Below are 14,599 nucleotides of genomic sequence, written 5' to 3'. Positions count from 1 at the left end.
TTCTTCTTATTTTGTTAGGGCTTTTTGTGTATGTGTAGGTCCTTGAGGGAATAGTGATCTGTGGTTTTTCCTTTTTTGTTATGACATTGTCAAGTGTTGGTATCAAGGGTTACAAACATTATAAAATGAATTAGAAATGGTTTCTTTTTGTAATCTCTAGTGGAGTTTATATAAGATCAGTAATATTTCCTTCTCAATTGTTAGAAAGAATCATCAGTAAAACTATCCAGGTTTGATAGTTTTATAGGAAGATTTTAAATTTTGACTTTCCTTCTTTAATAAGTATCAGAATATTCAGATTTCTGTCTCTAGTTCTGGTAAATTTTTTTTGAAGAATTTGCATATATATATATTTGAATATATATATATATTCTACTTGATTTGCAAATATTTTATAACATTTTCTCTTTCAACAGTTTGCTCTATATTTGACTTCAATTGTCTTATACTCAAATTGATATAAACATGCTTAGTACATCTAGAACACAAATTATGCTATATAATTTTTTAATGTTTTATTAAATCTATTGGGGTGACATTGGTTAATAGTGAAAGGGCGAGGACTACGCCCTCCATCTTGCCCCAGGGTAAGGGCTATGCCCTCCATCTTAACCTGTATCCTCCATTTTGGGGCTGCCATGTGCTCGGCAAGGAGCTTCTTCCCGGAAGCCTAAGCCTCTGCTAGCCACACCCAGGAACAAGACACCAACTTGCGCCTGGCCAATCGGCAGGGCCCACAGTCCTTTCTCCTCCCCTTACTCCAACCCCCCTATAAAACCTCTCTCCACACAGAGTTCTCTCTCTCTGCCACTTGGCTTGCCGTTGCGTCGGTGAGTGTGGTCGGGGAGCCGAACTAGTTCGAATAAAGACTCTTTGCTTTTGCATCGGACACGGCTGGCTCCCTGGTGTGGTCTATTGGGGATCTTGAAATCTGGGCATAACAAATAGGATCATATAAGTTTCAGTTCTGGATTTCTGTGTTACAAGATCTGTATATTGTACTGTGTGCCCACCACCCAAAGTCAAATCATCTTCCATCACCATATATTAGGCTTCCTTCCTTTCCCCACCCCCTTTTCTCTGGCAACCACCACACTGTTGTTTGTGTCCACGAGCTTCAGTTTTATATCCCACATATGAGTGAAACATATGATTCTTAGCTTTTCCTGCCTGAATTATTTCACTTAGCATAATATTCACAAGCTCCATCCATGTTGTCAAAAATGTCAGTATTTTGTCTTTTCTTATGGCTGGGTAGTATTCCATTGTGTATATGTACCACATCTTCTTTATCCAATCCTCTGTCACAGAACACTTTGGTTGTTTCCATGTTTTGGCCACCATGAATAATACTGTAATGAATACTGTACTTTTGCAAATATATGTTTTCGAATATACACCCAGAAGAGGGATTTCTGGGTCAGATAGTAACTCTATTCTTAATAGTGACTGTACCAGTCTACATTCCCACCAGCAGTGAATAAGGGTTCCCATTTCTCCAACCTCTCCAACACTTGCTATTACTTGTCTTGATATTAGCCACTCTAACTGTCAGGGCCAGCCTGACAGGGTTGAGCCGGGCTGAGGCAGGGAGGTGGGAATTGAGAAAAGAAAGAAAGACAGGAAAGCGGGGTCAGGAGGACCCCAGTTCTCTCGATGAACTGAAGCAACTTTATTAGCCACACAATACTATTTATACATAATACACTGAATAGGAGGTCTATCAAGAGGAATGTATTCTTTGTTCCTCTTAATCTCTAAGGGAAGGACACAGCAGAAGGACAAGTTCTCAGTACAGCACATCTCAGTAAATAATTACAGACTTCTTGGTAAGCTATGAAAGGCTGTTCTCATTCTACAAATGTTGCTCTTATTCTACTGATAAACACCATCCAAACAAGTCTGGGAAAACTGTGTGGGTAAGGATCCCAGCCTTGCTAGCCCCTACAGGTGCAAGGACCTTGCCAGCTTACATCTGGCCCCCAACAGATCCCCCTTCTTTGTTTTTTAGGCGAAGTTCATGTTTCAGTGTCCGACAGTTTCTTATGTGTACATGTCAGCAGTAATATTTCAGTTCTGGATGGTGGACAAATGGTGGCAATGTAGGTCCGACCCTCTCTGGTTTGGTCCTGGGCAACCTGCAGCGACGCACAGCTGCTGACTGCTAGCATGATAAGGCGTCTTCACCATCTTTATTTCTGGACTGCTTCTCTTCTTGTTGTCTCACGGGGACACTGCTACTCTGTGGCTGGAGCAGTCCTGATAATTCTCTTCTGTTGCAGGAATCCATATGGTCTTGGAGTTGTTTTCTGAAAATATACAAATGTATTCTCGACCAAAGGTTAATAATTATTTTTGCTCAAATGAATTTCCTTTGGCTTATTTTGACACCACATATGTTTTTCATGTGTGTCTTGCTGTTAGCATTACAAATGAAAAAATTAATTTTCAAGTAAAAATATTAAAGCAATTAAGGCATTTACTTAGCAGGTTATTATTCCACTATCCCCCCTTTTTAATTTTTTAATATTAGGAGGTTTTTGGAAATTTTTTAGTGTAGTCTTGATAACTTTTAATTTTAATTTGTGTATAAAAATATGACTGCTTTAGGTTTATAGTATGTTAAGTAATTTATCCATGAAATGAAAATTTTGGTTAATACTTCTTGAGCTAGTTTTAATTAATCTGAAAACTTGACTATTATTTTACTGTCAAATTTAATACTTTAATAACAATCTTAGTTTATACTGTAAATATTAATGGAAAGCATTATTTTGCATCCTTGAGAAGGCCCTGAGCATTCCTGGTGTTAAGCTGGATTTAGATATAGGGTAGTTGCTGTTAGCCAAGTCTCTGTTATCTGGGTACCGATTTCGGCTGGACTAAGTCTCTTTCTGTTATCTAGGTCCTGATCTGAGCTGGGCATGGGAAGCGCAGCAGCCATGGGGGCAGGAGACCTCTCTCAGAAGGGGCGAGTGTTCAAGCCCCTGCATAGTTGGGGGGGTGAGGATCTCTGCCCCACCTCTGTTGACCCCCAAGTTCTCCCCTGAGGCCCCCTGCGACTGTGCCTGTCTTAGGTCGCCCCTCCCAGAGGGGTCTTACCCGTCATTGACTAACCACCCATCCTCTGGGGCCAAGCAGGGTAATGTGAGGTTTAGTTCTGTCTCCTTGGTAGCGTATGCCCCTGTGGCCTCCACGCCCAGCAATTGCCTTGGGATCCCCTCGCCTGCTGGCGGGGCCCTGGCATTGATCATGGGGAACCCAGGTTTGTTCCCCAGAGAGGGCCCAGCTTATGCTATTGGGCAAGAGACAGATCTATGGTACCAGCCACCATGAGGCTTTAACCTCAGTATGAACAGAGAGCTTAGGCAACAGTTGTAGGCAATTGGAAGAGGGACCCCCTTGGCAAAAAGGTCAAGAGAGGTCAATATAGAATGCTTAAGTGCCTTCCCAGGGGGCCTTCCACACAGTGGAAGGGATAAAATCCTTTCATGTTCTTATTAAATTGCTGCCAAACAATTAGTTTGTAAGCTTGTTTGGAATAAAGGTATAATATGCTGTTGTAAAATATTAAAAATTATTAATGAGCTTTTGTTTTAAATTATATCTTAAAATTCTACTGTTGTATTTTAAGAAATTTTAAATAAAATAACTTGTTTTGCCCTTTCTTAGAGGCAAAAACTTAAAATATATATTTATTAACTTTTATTTGATAAAGCTTTCTATGTGATTTCAACTATATTAAATTGCCTTTATTAAAAAATCCTTTAAGAAGAGAGAATAAACTTTTAAAAACATTTCAGGGCCCATGAAATGTCCTAAAGTCATTCCTTGATTATAGTTTTGAAATCTAACTTAAAAGAGTATTAAATATATATGTGTATATATAATTTAAAGATTATATACCTTTTATAATTATTAAAAGATATCAATTAAATTAAAACTGATCTTTGTATTTAAAAATTTTCGGTTGGGATAACAGAATTTATCCTCTTTTTTCAATTAGACAAATGTTGAAATTTTACTATAATTATATGATTTCTCCCAAGTTAGTTAACCAGAACTTTAAACTCTTAGCTGGCAAGTTAAATATTTAGCATTTCTCAATCAATAATATTTTTAAGAATAAACTTTAAAAATACATGACATGATCAATAGATTTAATTCTGTCCTTTAGATTTTTTGTGAGGGAAATTTAGATTAATATTTTAGTATTTAGTTATTTCAGAATATCTAATTCAATTTAGCTAACTCCTAAGCCTCGGGGTGCCATTGACTGAAAACAGGTAACCATTAAAATGCAAATTAGTTACATTCTTTCTACTAAGGATGGGAAACTGAGAAGCAAGCCTCTCTTTAAAAGTTGTCACTGGTAGGAAATTTTTGGCCTACCTGCTCTGTGGGGGGGGAAGGGAGGCTAGCCCTTCCTCTATTAGAAATTGCTTTGGGAAGCCAGCCTTAATTAAAGGGCATAGCCGTCTTTTACCTGGGCTACTTAGATTTTATAATTAATATATTTTAATAATTCTTGAGATTCAAATCCAATTTATTATTTTAAGGCATATTCTTTAGCAAATTTTCGTAACAGAGACAATTTTACTGAATTTCCTTTTTGGCCTTGAAGTTAACTTTTTAACATCCTTTATTAGTATTTAAAAACTGTTCTATATTATGGAAATGCCAATTCTGCTGCTAGAATCTAGCCAGCATCTTTTTTCCTTTGGGTCAAATTTTGCTGTTTTTGTTAGGAAATAATCAGTCTTGGGTTTTATTTTGTACATTTGTAAAGAGATTTCAGCTTAAAACTCTATCTAAATGTCCAAAATCGGACAATGCGCGCCTTAGTTCCAAGCTAGTTTTCTCTTTACACGTGTACAGAAATCCCAGACGTATTTTTAAATTTCAGATCCTGTGGCATTTGCTATAGCTGTATTGGAAATGCAAGGAAATCATCATTTCTTCTCTATGTGGGAGGTTTTAAATCTAATGATATTTTGTTTATTTTAATAAGCAATGGCAGCACCCAGGGCAGATAGAATGTCTCATCTCTATGGATCCAAGGTCCAGCCTGGCACTTCCGGGGGTTGCTCGGAATAGCTCTTGTATCTATTTTGCTCTCTGGGGCGGGCTGGGTTCTGTGCAGCCTGCTGGCCTTGAGACGGCACAGGGACAGGAGGGTAAACAGACAATGCCCCTGTTATTTGCTGTGGCTGGGCTGGCCCCTTTTGGTAGTTTCCCAACTGGTGTTGAGGCAAAGAATTTCCCTGGATATCTGTCTTAGATTTACACTCATTTGCCCAATGTTTTCCTTTTTTACATTTAGGGCATAGTCCAGGTTGTTTGGGACCTCTGCCATTTCTTTTATTAATCTCTTTATGAGAAGGACACTGTCTTGCCATGTGTCCTGTTCCTCCACAAGTAAAACACTTGTGTGTTTGACTTTTCTTTGGAACTAGTGCTGCACAAGGCAGCGGAGAGCGGCGGGAACGGCCCCCGCGGCTTCTCTTTTTCTTGCCAAGAAGCTTTAATGTTTCTAAAAAGCATTCCAACACATCCTCTATATCACTGCCCTCTTTAGTTCCAGCAGAAAAACATTCTTCCTCCTCTTCTGCCTGAACAATACCTGTATTATCATTATGACAAAGAGCAGCAGCTTCCTCAAAATCCTCCTCATCTTGAGGAGTTAACTTGTCTTTAAAAGTTACATTATTTCTTTTTAATATACTGTCTTTTTTAGACCCCTGATTTGTGCTATCACACTGCTTCTCCTTTTTTTCTGGCTTAAGAGACGGTTGATTATGGTCATGCCTGTGATCCAAACAAGACCATATTAAATTCGATAAGGAAATGCAGACCTCCTGAATGAATTTTAAAAAATTTTCTACTTGCTTGTCATTAACCTTAGTTCCTTTACTATTGAGTGTTATGCCCAGATTTCAGGATCCCCAAGAAACCACATCAGGGAGCCAGCCAGTCCGATTCAAAAGCATAAGAGTCTTTATTCGAGCTAGCTCGGCCCCCCCACCTTGCCGACGCAGCGACAGGAAGCAGAGAGAGAGAGAACTCTGTGTGGAGAGGGGTTATATAGGGGGTTGGAGTAAGGGGAGGAGGAAGGGCTGTGGCCTGCCGATTGGCCAGGCACAAGTCGGTGTCTTGTTCCTGGGTGTGGCTAGCAGAGGCTTAGACTTCTGGGAAGAAGCTCCTTGCCAAGCACGTGGCCAAGGTAAGATGGAGCACTTACCCTGGGGCAAGATGGAGGGTGTAGCCCTTACCCTGGGGCAAGATGGAGGGCCTAGCCCTTACCCTGGGGCAAGATGGAGGGCCTAGCCCTCGCCCTTTCATTGAGCATAAACTTTAACATTTGCCCATAAAGAGCATTTTCTCTAGATTCTAATTGCCCCATGCTTTACTCCCGATTACCAAAAAATTTCTCCTCCCTTACCTTAACGAGTGCACTCTTTATCTGGAGGAGTTCCTCACCGTCGTCTCTCCAAGCCTGACGGAGTTCCTCACCGTCTTTTTCCCAGTTCCTCAGTCCCGTAGCTCAGGCGCCAGATCTGTCAGGGCCAGCCTGACAGGGCTGAGCCGGGCTGAGGCAGGGAGGTGGGAATTGAGAAAAGAAAGAAAGACAGGAAAGCGGGGTCGGGAGGACCCCAGTTCTCTCGATGAACTGAAGCAACTTTATTAGCCACACAATACTATTTATACATAATACACTGAATAGGAGGTCTATCAAGAGGAATGTATTCTTTGTTCCTCTTAATCTCTAAGGGAAGGACACAGCAGAAGGACAAGTTCTCAGTACAGCATATCTCAGTAAATAATTACAGACTTCTTGGTAAGCTATGAAAGGCTGTTCTCATTCTACAAAGGTTGCTCTTATTCTACTGATAAACACCATCCAAACAAGTCTGGGAAAACTGTGTGGGTAAGGGTCCCAGCCTTGCTAGCCCCTACAGGTGCAAGGACCTTGCCAGCTTACATCTGGCCCCCAACATCTAACAGTTGTTAGTTGGTATCTTGTGTAATGTTTGTTCCCCCCACGTCCCGCGTGGTTCAGGGTTCAGGATCTGGAAGAGGTCCGCACGCAAATGAAAGAGACAAGACAAGAAATAATAATTTGGAAATATTGGGGGACCAGGCGGGCAAGTCCAACTCAAGAGGAAGGACTTCCACTGGTGCTCAGGCCTCACCAACCTTTTATTGGTTGGGATACACCCATATCCCTTAGGCAGGCAATTTCCAGTAACAGGCAGACTAGCCCCTCAGCAAGGATTTACATAATAATAAATGGGGAAGTTGCTTCAGCTACCATTGTCTGGACTAACAGTGGGTGCACAGCCCTGACCTTTGCCAGGCCTTCAAGGGTCACCAGCCTTCTGGGTTCCTTGCCCACACCTCTCTGCTAGTGAAGACAATAGGTGGCTTCCCACAGTATCTCATTGTAGTTTTGATTGCATTTCCCTAATTGCTAGTGAGGTTGAACATCTTTTCATATATCTGTTGGCTGTTTGTATGTCTCCTTGGGAGAGGGATCTGTTTAGGCTCTCTGCCCATTTTAAGTCTCCTTTCACCTAGGGCAGTGGTCGGCAAACTGCGGCTCGCGAGCCACATGCGGCTCTTTGGCCCCTTGAGTGTGGCCACAAAGTTTCAATTGCACTGTACGTGCGCGCCCGCACGTGGTATTTTCTGGAAGAGCCACACTCAAGGGGCTACAGTTTGCCGACCACTGACCTAGGGGTTTTAAAAAAATGTATCATCTTGCCTGGATTCAAACTGTGGAATCTGTGGCCCTTAATAGTATTGTGCTATTGCTGTCCCTGCTCAGTTTTTAAAAAATTTTTATTTCAATTTTTATCCTGGCTCCCTAGGAATAGCCTCTGTCTCTACATGGCTTAGTAGTCGATCTTTTATTTGGACCGAATGTTAAAATCAAACACTAGGAGCCTGGAAGCCTTCTATGCTCTGCTAATTGTTCTCTACTCTGGATGGGGCATGCATTCAGTGTTAGAGCCCATTCTCAACACTTCCTTTGCTTTTACTTTTGCCATGCTTTCTTGGGTCTCCTCTTTGCATGCATCACATCTAAGTTAGACATGTTTGGATTCATCTTGGGCTCTTCTATGGCTGTCCTGTTTTCATTATTTTAAAATTTCTGGCTGCTCTCCAAAACTGTCATTGATTTTCTTTATCTTTTGTTTCCAACTGGAGTTCACTATCTATTAACTGCTGCCTGTCCCTCTTATCTAGGGGTCTGGTTTGAATGCCATCCCATTAGTGGAACATTCCCTGTCCCTCAACCAGGTGTGAGTTCTCCCTTCTCTGAACCCCCATGACCCCGTATAAGATTAGACCTAGGGATTTTTTAGAATCTTAGTAAGAAAGACAAAAAAAAAAAAAAAAGAAAGAAAGAAAAAGGTAAAGTCAAGGCTAGTGTTCTATCTATATACTGAAAAGTAAAGGCTTAGATTTATATTTATGGCAAAGTTCCCTTTGTTCTGGGAAGCAAGTTGGGCTCAAAGAAGCACCAGCTGTGTATGCAGCTGGTGCTTACATTACAATCCACACAGTGTTTACTCACAGAGAGGAGTTGGTGGACAATGATATGCTTCTTGATCTTAAAGAAAATAAAAAAATCTGAATGTGATCAGATTTCGGTGTAATGTACAAAAAAAAAAAGCGAATGTTTTAGTTTTCTAGGACTGCCATAATAAAGTACCATAGACTGGGTGGCTTAAACAAGAGAAATTTTCTCACAGTTCTAGAGACTAAAAGTCCAAGATCAAGATGTCAGTGAAGTTTATTTCTCCTGGAGTCTCTTTTGGCTTGATGGTCATCTTCTTCCTGTGTCTTCACATGGTCTTTCCTCTGTGTGTGTTTGTGTCCAAATGTCCTCTTCTTATAAGGGTACCAATTATATTGGATTAGGGCTCATCCTAATGACCTCAGTTTAATTTAATTACTTCTTTTAAAGGCTTTACTCCAAATACAGTCACATTCTGAGGTACTGTGGGTTAGAGTTTTAACATGAATTTTGCAGGTACACAATTCAGCTCACAAAAGTAATTACTAGTATAAGACACTACCATTCTGCATTGGTTATTATTTAAAGGAAATATATTCTCAACAGGATTGGAAATGACAGATTATTATTTATTTATTTCTTGGGAGGATATATTTTTTTTATTTTAATTAAATCTTTATTGTTCAGATTATTACAGTTGTTCCTCTTTTTCTCCCCCATAGCTCCCCTCCACCCAGTTCCCACCCCACACTCTGCCCTTACCCCCCCTCCACTGTCCTCATCCATAGGTGTACGATTTTTTTCCAGTCTCTTCCCGCACCCCCCACACCCCTTTCCCCCCAAGAATTGTCAGTCCACTCCCTTTCTATGCCCCTGATTCTATTATATTCACCAGTTTATTCTGTTCATCAGATTATTTATTCACTTGATTTTTAGATTCACTTGTTGATATGCATTTGTTGTTCATAATTTTTATCTTTACCTTTTTCTTCTTCTTCCTCTTCTTAAAGGATACCTTTCAGTATTTCATATAATACTGGTTTGGTAGTGATGAACTCCTTTAGCTTTTTCTTATCTGTGAAGCTCTTTATCTGACCTTCAATTCTGAATGATAGCTTTGCTGGGTAAAGTAATCTTGGTTGTAGGTTCTTGCTATTCATCACTTTGAATATTTCTTGCCACTCCCTTCTGGCCTGCATAGTTTCTATTGAGAAATCAGCTGACAATCTTATGGGTACTCCCTTGTAGGTAACTGACTGTTTTTCTCTTGCTGCTTTTAAGATTCTCTCTTTGTCTTTTGCTCTTGGCATTTTAATTATGATGTGTCTTGGTGTGGTCCTCTTTGGATTCCTCTTGTTTGGGGTTCTCTGCACATCCTGGACTTGAAAGTCTATTTCTTTCACCAGGTAGGGGAAGTTTTCTGTCATTATTTCTTCAAATAGGTTTTCAATATCTTGCTCTCTCTCTTCTTCTGGTACCCCCATAATTTGGATGTTGGTTCGCTTGAAATTGTCCCAGAGGCTCCTTACACTATCTTCATATTTTTGGATTCTTTTTTCTTTTTGTTTTTCCAATTGGGTGTTTTTTGCTTTTTCATATTTCAAATCTTTGACTTGATTCTTGTGATCCTCTAGTCTGTTGTTGGATCTCTGTATAATATTCTTTATTTCAGTCACTGTATGCTTCATTTCTAGTTGGTCCTTTTTCATATCCTCGAGGGTCTCACTAGATTTATGGAGGGTCTCACTAAATTTATCTGCAGTTTCTAGAAAATTCTTGAAAAACCTTGTAACCGTAGTTTTGAACTCTATATCCAGTAGTTTGCTTTCCTCCATTTCTGTCATTTGTGACCTGTTTTTTGTCTCCCCATTTTTTATGCTTCCCTGTGTTGATAGAGTGGCTTTCTGTGCTAGGTGTCCTATAGGGCCCAGTGGCTCAGCCTTCCCAATTACCTAAGGTGGACACTCTTGGTGCACCCATTGTGGACTTTGTGCACAGTCTTGTTGTAGTTAAGCCTTGATTGTTGTAGGTATCACTGGGAGGAATTGACCTCCAGGCCAATTGGCTGTGAGAATCAGCTGTGTTTACAGTGGGAGAACTTCTGTGCTGGAGACACCCTTATGGGGCAAGACTTGCTTCAGTGGGGCTTTGGTGCTGAGTCTGCCCCCTGAGTGTGTCCCTTATGATCTGAGGAGTTGTAATCTGGATGGTTCCACTCTGACCACTGGGTACAATGGCTCTTGGATCTCTAAGGAGGTGCTAATTTAGCCTCTGCCTGAGGCTACCCAGCAGGAGCTATGGAGAGATTCTCAGATTCCTCTTCTTTGTTTGGGATTTGAAGGTGCCCAGATGAGGCCCAGCTGTGAAGCAATGCAAGCTGCTCTGGGGCCTTGAGCCTTTTAGATTTTCTGGGTCTCTCTGACCCAGCTGCAGTTTGCTAGGTAATTTTCGATTGCAAAGGGCTATGCCATTCATATGCAAAAGCCTCTGCACACAGCTTGGGTGGGGTGGGGTCTCAGGGAATCAACAGGGTGTAGCAAACAGCTACGGCTGATCCTCTGCCCTGCCCTAAGAGGCCCCGAGTCTCAGTGTCCCAAAGTAATCGCTGCAAGCACCTCTGAGAGAAAGCCGACCTGGAGTTCTGCCCGATGCCAGACAGTCCAGTTTCTCCCCGTATGAGTCTGGGTCCCCAGAGACTCGCCTGGAACTGGAGTTCAGAGCAGTCAGGAGCTTGAGACTCCCTCCCGATTGAAAAAGACAACCGCGTCCTCAGTTGCCAGCCCTTTCCGCGTGCCTCTCCATACCTCTGCACTTTATTTCCGCATCTCCTCTGAGTCTCAGTGTGCTTTTCTCTTTCCTTCTAGTTGTAGAATTTCCACTCAGCCAGCCTTCCTGTGGTTCTGGATGATGTTCGTTTTGTCTTTTAGTTGTATTTTTGAAGTGGTTATGCGAGGCAGCAATTTCAGGTGTTTACCTATTCCGCCATCTTGGTTTCTCCAACAGATTATTATTTAAAGGAAATATATTTTCAACAGGATTGGAAATGAGAGATTATTATTTAAAGGAAATATATTCTCAACAGGATTGGAAATGAGAGATTAGCTGAACACAGTTTTGATGGTCCCGATAATGCCATTAATTATTTTTATTCAATTTTATTACCTCAGTCGACTCCAAGTGAAGTATTTCAGCAATACATTCTCTGTCTTTCTTAGCCTATCTGTATTATTACCTCAGGACCAAATGTCACATTTTTAATATTAAACTTCAGAATATCTAAAAGGAATCAACCATGAAGAGTTGTCCCTTCCCTACTACTTGATATTTCTCACTTGTAGGTATGTTAATAGACATTTAAAAGCATATCCAAATACTTCAACATAATACAATTAATATTTCCTGCATTGAATGCAACTTAATTGTACTTTATCTATGAGGATGCACATTGAAACCCAGAGATACATGGCTTGCTAAGGTTACGGAGTTAGAAAGGGGCAGATTTGGAACTTTGAATCCAAATCTGATGGTAAGACCTATTCCCTTGGTTAGTGGAGACTTTTCAATACTTTGGAGCAAGTAGAAAGTGAATTGAATCATAATGATAATGCTAGCTGATACCATGGTTACCATGCTAAATTAGTACTTTATAGGAACTATATCTTTCCTCCAACCCTTGAATTAGATACTTCCTAATTGTACTTTCAGTTCTTAATCCTACCGATGAAGAAACTGAGATATAAACAAGGTTCCCAACTTGAACCTCAGGTTTTTTGATCCATAGTTTTTGTTGTCCTTTTAAAAATGATTTAAAAAGACAATTTAGTTGATAAACACAATCTTTATTTAACCTTTCATGAAGCAGCAGTCTCCATTCCCAAATGGGGTAGAAGTCAGGAAGCTTTAGTAGGATAAAGAATAAGGAACAAGGAAGAGAAAAATAGAAAATTATAAGGAACAAGGAAATAAGTACAGAGCACAGAGTTTGCTTGGCATTTGGGAATTGGCTGACTGGATGGATATACTGAGTTTCTGGCCAAGCAGAGCATTTACAGGAACATGAGAGTTGCTAAGTTTCCACTTTGAGCCTAGAAATTTATTTAAACTGTTCTTAATCACCGCACACACAGTACTGTCTCCCTAGCTGTGTGTATTTTATCATGGTTTTTACAATTTATATTTATTGTGCAAAAATACGTATAACATGGTATAAAATTTACTATTTTAACCATTTTTAAGTGTACAGTTCAGTGACATTAATTATATTCACGGTGTTGTGCAACCATCACCACTATCTATTTCCAAAACGTTTTCATCATCCCAAACAGAAACTTTGCATCTATTAAGCAATAACTCTCCACACTCACTTCCTCTAGCCGTTGGTAGCCTCTAATCTACTTTATGTATCTATGAATTTGCCTATTCTAGGTATTTCATAAAACTAGAATCATACAATATTTGTCCTTCTGTGTCTATCTTATTTCACTTAACATAATATTTTAGAGTTCATTCATGTGCCATGTATTAGTATTTCCTTCCTTTTTGTTGATGATGTATATACCACATTGAATTTATCCCTTCATCTGTTGATGGATGCTTAGGTTATTTTCATTGTTTTGTTATTGTGAATAATGTTGCTATGAACATTGTTGTACAGTATTTATTTGAATCCTTGCTTCTAATTCTTTCTAATTTTGGGGTATATTCATAAGAATGGGATTGCTGAGTTATCTGATAATTTTATGTTTAACCCTTTGAAGAACCACTAAACTATTCCCCATAACAGATACACCATTTTACTAGTATATTCCCACCAGCTATGCACTGGGGTTCCAATTTGTCTATATCCTTGCCAACGTTATTTTTTTTGTATTTTATTGGTATTACAGCTGTCCAAGTAGTGCAAATTACTATCTCGTTGTTTTTCTAGTTGTATTTTTGCATCAGAACAATAAATTGCAATTGGACAAGAAAGTTAAAGTAACTTTTTGGTAACCAATGGAAGGTCTGCATGTTTTGGTGAATCAATATTTTCAAATGAGCCATGTATGATATAAAATCATGTATGGGTAAAAGGTCCATTCAAAGCATAAGAGGAAAATGGATTTTAACATTGGAATTCAAAAAACTCACTAATACGGTTTTTCAGATGTAACATTGCAACTAACCTTTAAGACAGTAGCACTTATCATGTTTTGTCATAGTATCAAAGAATATATACTACAATCTAAAAAGGCTATTAAAATACTCCTCCCTTTTTATATAAAAATTTACAGTACTTTATTTTAAATTTAATTTAATTGTTTCCATCACTTTTTATCCTCTCTATGCCCTCTACCACTCCTTCCTTTTCCAACTGCATATCTACATGATCAGATTTTCTTCAGATATTTCAACCAAAACAACATATTGCAATACACTGAACACAGAAGCAGTGATAAGACTTCAGCTAAGTGATACAGCTTACTCAGCTAACCAGCGCTATACTGGCTAACTGATCCAGGTTAGGAATCCTTTCTAGTGTATTCCTGTAACACTCTGAGACAAAGCAGGGCATTATTTAAGGATGGATGTACCTGCAATCCAATGTTCAGTTAGAATTTTAGTTGGAACATTATGGACTTGCTAGTTTTAGTTTGGGGTTGTATTTAAGCTTCAAAGGTAGTGATTTTTTGGAGCAATGGAAACAGGAGAATTTTGGTTTATATGTGCTATGTAAATAAGATTATGTTTTAAGTCTGTGGTGGAAATAAAAGTAAACCAGGGATTAGAGAACTGATAGTGTCCTGAACCTTGGCAGTGATACCCTGATGCTGTGTCTTCCTCACCATTGCAGAGGGCTCTGCAGCTGAGGGTGACTTTCAGGCTCTGTCTTGGTCAGCAGTTTGAATGCAGGGAGGGAAGTGAAGGAAATGTTTATCTAAATATGAGAATGGAAAGTTAACAACAACAACACTTTATCTCCAACTTAAGTATTCTGAATTGTATTGATGACATCTTCAGGGACATCAGCTGTCCTGATAGAAACTAGGAATGATATACTTGTAGAGAATGTACCTTCTACGTAAGAATCCCAGA

The sequence above is a fragment of the Myotis lucifugus genome, unplaced genomic scaffold (assembly GCF_000147115.1).
Source record: "Myotis lucifugus unplaced genomic scaffold, Myoluc2.0 scaffold_159, whole genome shotgun sequence".
NCBI classification, from domain to species: domain Eukaryota; kingdom Metazoa; phylum Chordata; class Mammalia; order Chiroptera; family Vespertilionidae; genus Myotis; species Myotis lucifugus.
Note: the sequence above shows the minus strand (reverse complement) of the source record.